At 39.7% G+C, this 9698-nt stretch overlaps 1 long non-coding RNA gene across 1 annotated transcript; it reads right to left on the bottom strand.

Moving 5' to 3' along the window:
• Nucleotides 1–8021: 8021 nt before the first annotated feature.
• LOC112847719 (uncharacterized) lies at nucleotides 8022–9097 on the bottom strand. The gene is made up of 2 exons (XR_003221444.1): nucleotides 8270–9097; nucleotides 8022–8189 (listed from the first exon to the last, which is right to left on the bottom strand). It is a non-coding gene; the product is annotated as an uncharacterized LOC112847719 (long non-coding RNA).
• Between the last annotated feature and the right edge of the window lie 601 nt (nucleotides 9098–9698).

The raw sequence follows: 9698 nt of genomic DNA, 5'->3' as shown, positions 1-9698 counted from the left end.
CAGATGTTGCCACTGGTTCTTAAAGAAAAGTCATAAAACTGCTTCGATTGTCAGTCCGGTTAGTCCAGTAAGAGTTTGGGATATTCTTCCAGCATGTGAATATATCCGCCAAGAACCCGCCGAGCGATCGAACATCTACCAAGCACTGATGACGTCAGGGAGTTGAGTCATCCAGCCATCCATCCTGTTCCCTCTGCTGCCATCTGGCAAGCAATGCAGTATGCACCAAACTTCAGTGCTCTTTCGTCAGTGCAGGACAGCTGAATTTACGCTTAACACCTCAGAGTGGATAATAAGTTTGTTTTAGGGTTAAATTATTAATTCATACATTCATATCTGCTTGCTTTTGTTACTTTTATAAAAGGACTATACCAGAGGATCTCAAATGATTTTAATATTGTGAAAAAGTTTCAGTTTTGGAATTTAATAAACTTTTGTATTCTGGTCATTTATATTTTATGTATTTTGTATTCATCCTGCATGAAGTGAAATATTTCAAGTGTGTTTTTGTTTTAATTTTGATGATTATGACTTACAGCTCATGAAAATCAGCCATGCGCGCATTTCAAATTATTAGAATTCCTAATGAAAAAATGATTTACAATACAGAAATATCCGACTTCTAAAAAGTTTGTTCATTTGTACTCAGCACTTGGCTGGGCTCCTTTACAACAAATTACAGCATCACTGTGGGGTAGCATGTAGATAATAAGCTTCTGGCACTGTTGATGTGTTATTGAAGCACAGGTTGCTTTAATGGTCTTGGATTTTTAGCTTGTCTGTTTTTGTTGTTTCACATCTTCCTCTTGACAATAATCCATGGATTCTCACTTGGATTAGCACCGTGGTGCTAAATCCTGCTGGTAAAGGAAATTTGCATCTCCATAAAGGTTGCCAGCAGAAGAAAGCATGAAGTGCTTGAAAACCTTTTCGACTTTGGATGTAATAAAACACAGTGGCCCAACCACCACCACAAACACCAGCAGAGGCTGTGGCACCCAGAATCACAAACTGTGGCAATTTCACACTGGACTTCAAACACTTTGTATTCTGTGCCTCTCCAGTTTTCCTTCAGAAATGCAAAATCTACCTTCATTTAAAAGGTGGACTTTGAACCACTGAGCAACAACCCGGTTCTTTTTTCTCCTTAGCCCAGGTGACATGCCTTTACCGTTGTCTCTGGTTTAAGACAGGCTTAATTTGATGACTGTATTTACTTGGTATCAGATCGATATCAAAATTTGCAGTATTGTACAGCACTACTAGATACGGTCACTGGTGTAGGACAGACAACTTTGGCTGAGTTTAGCCTGTCAGTTTACCTAGCTGCCAATATGTTTACCTAGCTGCCAATATGTGTGCACAGCTATTTACTGTCGAGGAGAATGTATAACTTTGTGAAAGGAGTCCGATAATCGTTGATGAGTCAGTGAAGCTCACTTCTGTCCAATGACAGTAATGCTGATGGGAGTTGTTGAGGATATCTTGGGCTTTTCTGTTTGAAAGCAGCACTGCTGTTTTTGCCACTGTTAGCTGCTGTTAATTTGCTAGCTGCAGTTAACCTGTTAGCTGCTGTTTGTCGATGTTAGTAAAACTTTCTCTCAAATAGATCTTACATTGTTGAACATTGGTGACTTAACTCTCATTCATTGTGACAATGTAATCAAACTGTTTATCAGAGGAAAATTGTGATTTTTAGGACACCAGTCTGACATTAGCTGATATAATGTTAGCTTATAACGATTAGCTTGTTGTTTAGCTACCTTGTAATCTGTGGATGATTATGATAATATAGGGAAATAAGTATGTTTATGCACGCTTTCGTGTGTTAGAGATTAGATGGAACAGCGCCTGCTCTTGTGTATTCTTGATGGATTAATTCTAAGTTTATGAGAGTGCAATAATTTATTGGAAGATAAAATGATGAACTAATCAATGCATATTTATGAGTATAACATTCCTTTTTTCTGTTGAATAACCTTTACTTACTTTAATAACCATTACTTGGTGTGCTTTTAAACCAGTAGGATCTAAAAAATACATTGGTTAAACCAAAGAGCGACAAAGTCCTTTATGTGAAGGTGGTGAGGAGGTTACCCGAGAGACCATTATGGCAGATAGATTTGACGTTTTGTAAATGGGTGACCTCTGTATTCAGCCATTACTGTGTGGAGTCGGCAGGAGAGCTGAGCAGTAGAAGAACTGTACTCGGTACAAAGTTCAAACAAGTAATTTTAGCTCCATTTCCTCGAAAAGTGAAAGCCATCTTATCTCCCAGCGTTCTTGTGACCCATCACCTTCAAAGCCTAAGAGTGCTGTGAGAGATCAATAAAAATTCCAACATAGGAGAGAAATATAGGAGAACAGAAACTATACATTTTTTTTTAAATAAATCCACAAGGTTCAGTTTCTTCTCTTACACACCTATAACTTTGAGACAAAGGAATCAGGAAATATGCTGAAAATAGGAACCACCAGTCTAATCAGAAGTTCACTTTTCTGGTGTTTGGACCAGAGGAATTTGTGTATTTGTGTGTGTTGGCCCCATGGCTCCATGGCATTCCTGCATTATTAGTGTATTATTCCATTCCCATCTGGAAGGTTTTTGCCAAGCTGCTGAACAACTCAAACTATCCAGGTGTGAGTGTGTGTTGCCATAGCAACAGATATGTGTGTGCGTGTGTGTGTGTGTTTTGGAGCAGAAGTGGAAAAGACTCATGCTCTGCTGTAATGTGAAGGGATCCGTTCTTGTATGAGGCCATTGTAATTAGCAATCAGTGACCTTCTAGAATGAGTGGATTTATTAGAAGGTCTCTGACAGTGTGAAGACACAGTCATCTCAGAGGAAAAAAAGTACGCTTCATCATAAATATCTCACATAATCTGTCAGCCAACCTGGAGACATATGCTGAATCAGAGCGAGAGAGAGAAAAGCACACACTCAGACTGTATTTTTTTTATTTTTTATTTTAGCTTCTGCCTCAAAGATGCACTGCTGGTCCATGTTTTTTGATTCGTTATTCTGCTGAGCAACTTTTTTTTTTTTTTTGAACGTGGTTTCAGCAAACTGTAAATTCGCCCACACAGTCACGCATAATCAGGCATTAACCAGCAGAGATAGAGGGAATAAAAGAGAAGTAGCCAATCGCATTGCTCTGGAATCACAAACAGCCCACTTCTCATCTGCAAGTAGCACTGATTAGTGGTTGTGCCTGGCAGTCACAGTCATTTCCCAATTGCCTTGACTCACTTTTCACACGACTGTGAAAATGTACAACAATCACAAGTCTGCATGCTCCTAATGTTGGCCTCGCATTCATCAAGCACATAAAGTGAAATGAAATTTAAAAAATGAAGTAGTGTATGAGAAAACCATAATGTTTTGACCATATGCATATTATTGAAACTTTAAAAATTAAATAAGAGACACATCCTACTAATGATTTTTTCTGTGCACCCAATGCCAGAGGGCATTAGAAGCATTTTCTGTGTACGATTATGTCTGGATTTTAAAAAAAATGCACAGCCTTATTATTATTATTGTTATTATTAGCTTCAAAATAATTGGAGAAGGCCATCTTTGCTAGCTGGAGCAGCATCATTATTCTTGTTGGGTGCACTCTTATCTCAGCGAGCCCCCTTCGGTAATTTACCAGTGACACTGCATAAGCCTGTGGCATTAGAACCAGAGTAAATAAGATAAGATATAGTTACTTCTGCAAGATAAACATAGGTGCCTCACATCTGCCTGATAATATGTTTTAATGGTCAAATAGATTTGTATTGAAGGAAAAGATAATGGCCATATTGATTGCTTACTGTGCAGATATTACTGAATATTTGTTGCCTCTGTGGACTTTCTGGCTCAGTGTCATGTACTAGTGCAGTGTTATTGATGCAGGCAGACACTATGGTTGTGAGTCAGACCTGTTTATAGGGACTATAAGAGCCCGAGTTAGCAATCCACAATGGCGGCACTGAACGTAAACACTACTAACACTGTGTAAACCTTTAATCTGTACTGCCTCTGTACTGTTGTGTATTTGTGACTCATTAAAGAAGTCATAGACAGAGCAATGAAAAAACAAAACAAAACAAGGATGGCTCCATTTTGATGCTTAGAACTGAGACAAATCCTGTTTTTCCTCACTTTCTCTGGATCATGCTAACTCAGATGTGATACCCAAGTTATCCAAGATATTTGGAACATGGCACTAAAACCCTAGTCTGTCTTAATAGTCTTTGACTCAGTGTGAGTAGTTAATGGTCACATGTAAGACACAAAACATTCACACCTACATCAAATATTGGGAACTCTCCACCTGCTTTTAGATCTTTAAAACTAAACTAATCTAAAATAAGTCCAGTGGCTTTCATCTACAGTGACCTGGATGACTGAGAACCCACACAGACATATAATGAGGCCAGCCCTTATATGAAATACCTCAAATTCAGCAGTGCCTTTTAATTGGGTCCCCTGTGATGCACCTCCCAAGTTTAAAGTACACCGGACGTATGGATGGCTAGGTAATGGCACTCATACACACACACACACACACACACACACACACACACACACACACACACACACGCACGAGTGATTTCATTCACACTAAAGTTGTTAGGATGCCTGGGTCGTTGACCCAGGATTTTTGGGTTTATTATATTATTTATAATTTCTAGTCTTTGGGTTTTTGTTAGAGTCATGTCTTATGGTTTGTCTCTGTGTAATCCTTAGTTGCTGTCTCCCCTGTCCGCTATATCCTCGTGTCCAGTCAGTGTCTGTGTCTGCCCTGTTCCCAGCTCTCTGTTCCCTCTGTAGTGCTTGCCTGTGAGTCTGGGTCTGTAAGTTCAGTCTGTGTTACTTCCTGTTTTACTTTGAAGGTCCGGGTCTTATGTGAATGTGTCCTGCTTTGCTTCCTTGTCTCGTTAGTTCTGATTTCTCCCAGCTGTGCCCTCCTTCTGTGTCTCATTCCCCTCGTTACTTCCCAGTGTACTTAAACCCTGTGTTTCTTTGAGTCAGTGTCACGTCGTCCCTCATGCTGTGTGGATCTCCCTGTGTTTCTTGTTTCCTAGTTTAGTTTAGTTTAGTTTAGTTTAGTTTAGTTTAGTTTAGTTTAGTTTGCTTTGCTTTGCTTTGCTTTGTATGCTCGTTTTCCCATGCCAGCAAATAAAGCTGAGTATTTTGAGTTCATCCCTTGAGTCTGAGTCCTGCATTTTGGGTCCACCACTCCTCCTTGCCTGCCTGCCACACAGCCAACCTTAAAAGTAAAAAGTAATGCATGATGATAAACGACTACAGTGCAGTCAATGACATGAAATTCAGTAAATTATAAATACTCATTACAGTGAGGAGGATTTCTGCTGACTGCATCTGCATCTCACGATGAAGGTGGTTAAAAGGCATTCCTAAAGTTAATGTTCTCTCATGACCAGAGAATCCGATTACTTTTTTAAGTAACGTAAGGGATTACTATTGCAACAAAAAAGTAATTAGATTACTGTTACTTTCCCATAAGCACGTTGTGCTTACTGCGTTACTAAACCGTCGTGATTTGTTTGTGAGAGTGTCTCATGACAATGACGTAAGCGCGTGAGACGTCCGTGACAGCAACAGACGTGTGCAGATCAACAATGGATAATATGGAGTGCAGGAGAGAGTACGACCATGCAGCATTTAAAGCTTTGAAATACTGACATTACTTTGACTTTTAATCTGTAAAAAGTGACAAAAGCATTAGCGTCCGCTGTACACTCTGCATGGGAAGAAAACTTCTTTCTACAGCAAAAAATTAAACTTCAAATCTGAGCAAGCACTTAGCAAGCCGCCATGGGAGTGTGAAATTCACAGAGAAACCCCACCACTGAACCCCTCACACAGTGGATCCCCCCACTGACATGACCGCTGCGGCACCGGGCAAACCTCCACCCACCCCACTCCTGCTAAACAGGTGACGATAGATTTAAGAGCGACAGGACTCGGTGTCGCTGAATCTTTGATTTTATCTATTTTTTGCTGTGTTTTACTTGCATCTATTTGAAAGAGTGAGTGTAAACACAAAAAAATTATTTTATTATATATGCTGGAATATGCAGAAAATAGGTTTACATATTAAACAATTTCTTCAAGTCAAACACAGTTGCATATAATTTAATTTTTGCTTGATGCAATGTGCATAAAATTAAAATTTAAAAACTAAAGCAATTTTTAAAAAGAGACTTTCCATTTGATTCAATTTTATATGATGGATTGTACATAAAAATAGAATTGGGCTGAAAGGTCTGTTGCTTTTTTCAGGTTCTGTGTCATGTTTTTGAAAAGTAATTAAGTAACTAATTACTTTTGAAAATAAGCAATCAGTAAAGTAACGGGATTACTTTTTTGGAGAAGTAATCAGTAACTCATTACTTTTTTCAAGTAACTTGACCAACACTGCTCGTGACTGACTTAAACTGTGTGCAGTAATAGTGTTATTGATTAGACCGGTGTCAAAGGGTCTGTTGTGATATGCGACCTGTTGTATGGGGTGAGATTACCACATAAATGCTTTTGGTCCTGTATCTGCAAGGAGAGGAAACGCAGCAATTTAACCTTTTGAAACACTGAAGTGATTAAGTACTGTTTCCAAGCTCACCTGTCTTAACGAGACATGTTTGCAAATACGGCAAATTAATTTCAGCTGTATGTGTAATAATATTCATTGAAACCCTGTGCAAGTATCTGGCTCTCCTGCCAGAAATTTACATGTGAACTGAAAAGGGGTAGAAAAAAAAAGGCAGCTGAAAAAGCATCTTCACAACAACAAACCTAGGAGACACACCTCACGTCCTCTGCACAATCCATCCAAAGTCTGACACTCACTGTTGAAATATTTGCAGAATACCTGTAGCTCCTTTTGTTTTCTGTCAACAAGTCTTTGACACTCAGTGAGGCTGATCACACTGCAGTTAGGGTACTAACTGGCATTCACATTTCACTGGCTGCAGAGACGGGCACTTCATCTTCCACTAATGCCATCTGCGAGCTCTGGCACTGTGCCTGGAACAGGACGGACGAGCAGTTAGGGACCCCGAGTGTGTGTGTGTGTGTTTATCTCTGTGTGTTTTTGTGAGATAGTGAATAAAAACGAGTTAATAGCTGATCAAATCCATAAGCAGGTAAGTGAGTTGAGTCAACGGGGGCATGTTTGGGATTCGCTTTTTTGAGCTCAGCCTGCACCAAACAGCAGCCTCTTCCCTGCAAATATAAGCTTGTTGGGAAGCGATAGGAATGCATTCTAGACATCTGCAGTAAATAAGTGCAAAAAATGAAGAGTTTTTAGGCTCTATGGAAAATCAGATCTCCATTTTTTGGATAATAGGAGAACAGTGGAATAAAATGCAGACCCAATAAGTGGTCATGGTTTAATACTCACCCCCTCAACTCCTGTGTGTCATTTTTTTCTACCTGTCTCCTGTCGCTGGAATTTTTCCACCTGTCCACAAGTCCCCACTGATTGGTTTGCTGCGCTCACCTGTCACCTGACTTTGTGATGTGCCCACACAGCTGCTCCCCATTGCTAATTAGTGTCAGTTTATGTAATGAACTGTTGACACTCACTGTCGGTCAGGTTACGCTTCCCAGCTATCTCCTTAGTTCTCTCTTTGCTGACTCTAATCCTGCCTTTGCACCAAAATGTTAATGATTTTAATCCATTTTATTGTTCCGTTTTTTTTATAACAAGCAGGTTTAAGTGGGTTGGAGTGAAGGTGCTTGTTAAGAACGCCGCTCATTAAGTGCAAAGCGTGAGGCCAGTCATGCTTAGCTCCATTGAAATATTTAACCTGGCTGTATGGGAATTCATTAAATCCCCCCAAAAAAGAAAGAAAAATCAGCTTTTGGCTTAGCTTAGTTCTTCTTCCGAGGCGTGTATATTTTCATGGATTTTTGATTGTTCCTCTGCCAAGGAGAGAATTTCATGAAACTTGGTGTAGTCTGGGAGCAAGGGGAGTAAAGCTCCTGTGATGTGCTGTATCTCTTGAATGTTTAAATAAACTGTTCCCTAAAACATGTGCTGTTAAAGCTTCAGAAGGTGGATTTTCGGATGTTGTAGTCGTCCTCCGGCCTTGGAATCAGATGAATCTGAGAGCTCGTGTTTCACATGCACTGATGCCACCCTCCATGTTGAAAAAGATTTAATGAGGCTCGCCTGTTCCAGACAAATCTTAATTGTTTATGTAATATGGGGGAGATTGAACACACCGATACTGATATTTTGTCATCACTCACAACTATAGTAGAGGTTTTCTTCATCTTGTTTGCTGTAAGGATATCCAGTTTCATTCAGAGGCATTTTGTTTTGGACTTTTTGTGATCCTGTGTGCGGAGTGCTTGACTGGCTGCAGGCTACTCATAAATGCTTCAGCACTGGAAAGGGAATAGAAGAAGTCCAAACAGAAACAAAGTGATCATGTTTTGCCTCGTTTTTTCAATGTGATGTAGTACTCTCTATACAATAACGGAATCCTCATGCAAATGATCCAAGTTACAAAAAACTGGGAGGTGCACGAGATGCTGTAATAACACCAAAGTGCATTGCAAAATAGAAGTGGTGTATTTTGTGGCGAGGACCCAGAAGCGAGCACAAAAATAAAAGGCAGAAGGAAACTAAGACTAAACTAAGTAGAACCAAAACAGGGAAAACCGAATACCAAACACTATGGATATAGAACATGAACACCTGTGATGTGAGACAAGAAGAACAGACAACCTGACAAGGGGGAACTGAGGGAATAAATATACATGAGGGTTATTAGGGAAAGTAGAAACACCTGGGAACACAGCTGGAATGAATAAACATAGTGAGACGGGGGAAGTGAAGCTGAACAGGGACGAGAGGCTATCAAAATAAAACAGGAAAGACACTACGGGCTTGACACCGGGTCCGGGGGAGAAACAGACATGGCAATGAGACAGACTGAGGAGACGCAGAGATGTGACAAAGACAAGAAAACATGAAACAGAAATCCAAATAAACTCAGACACATAGAAAGAACAAAACCAAAGACTAATCTGTGTAAATTTGAACTTAAAATGTCTTCATAAAGCAACGGAAAGAATCATGAATACAAAATAAACTCAAAATTTTGAGTTGACCTGAGTTGGGTCTTTGACCCAAAAATACACAAATCATTTATAGCAGTGTGCTCCGGGGTTAAAGTGAGCCGGAACGATCTGTATTACAGGTGTCTGTGTTGGGCCTGGTACTTCAACCCTTACCTTGCACTACGTTGAGAGGCGAGCATAAAGGGTGTAATGTTTTTTAAGCGGCAGGTAATTTCAAATGGAACATTTCTATCAGCTCAACAAATATCAACAAACGCACAAAGTATTTGTGTGCAGTTTGTTGCAAGCTAGAGGCCCAGCTGGTAGAGAAAGGAATGAGAGATAACTCCTTCGCAGAGATGGAAAAAGAGATGTAAAAAAAGACAAGAAAGGAGAGAAAGAAGAGACGGTAGGTACTGCTCAGTGACATTTGATATCTGATACTGGCTCTGTATATGATGTGGAGTTATGTTTTTTCATATTGTGAAATGCGCTGCAAAACAAGCTGAGATATACTAACTCTGCTCTGCCAACTCTAATACTTAGATTAATTCAGTGAATTCCACCTTTATACTAATTCTATACTCTCTAGTAAAGACGACACAAACCAATA

Source organism: Oreochromis niloticus, linkage group LG8, assembly GCF_001858045.2.
Source record: "Oreochromis niloticus isolate F11D_XX linkage group LG8, O_niloticus_UMD_NMBU, whole genome shotgun sequence".
NCBI classification, from domain to species: Eukaryota; Metazoa; Chordata; class Actinopteri; order Cichliformes; family Cichlidae; genus Oreochromis; species Oreochromis niloticus.
Note: the sequence above shows the minus strand (reverse complement) of the source record. Positions and strands in the feature narration are given on the sequence as shown.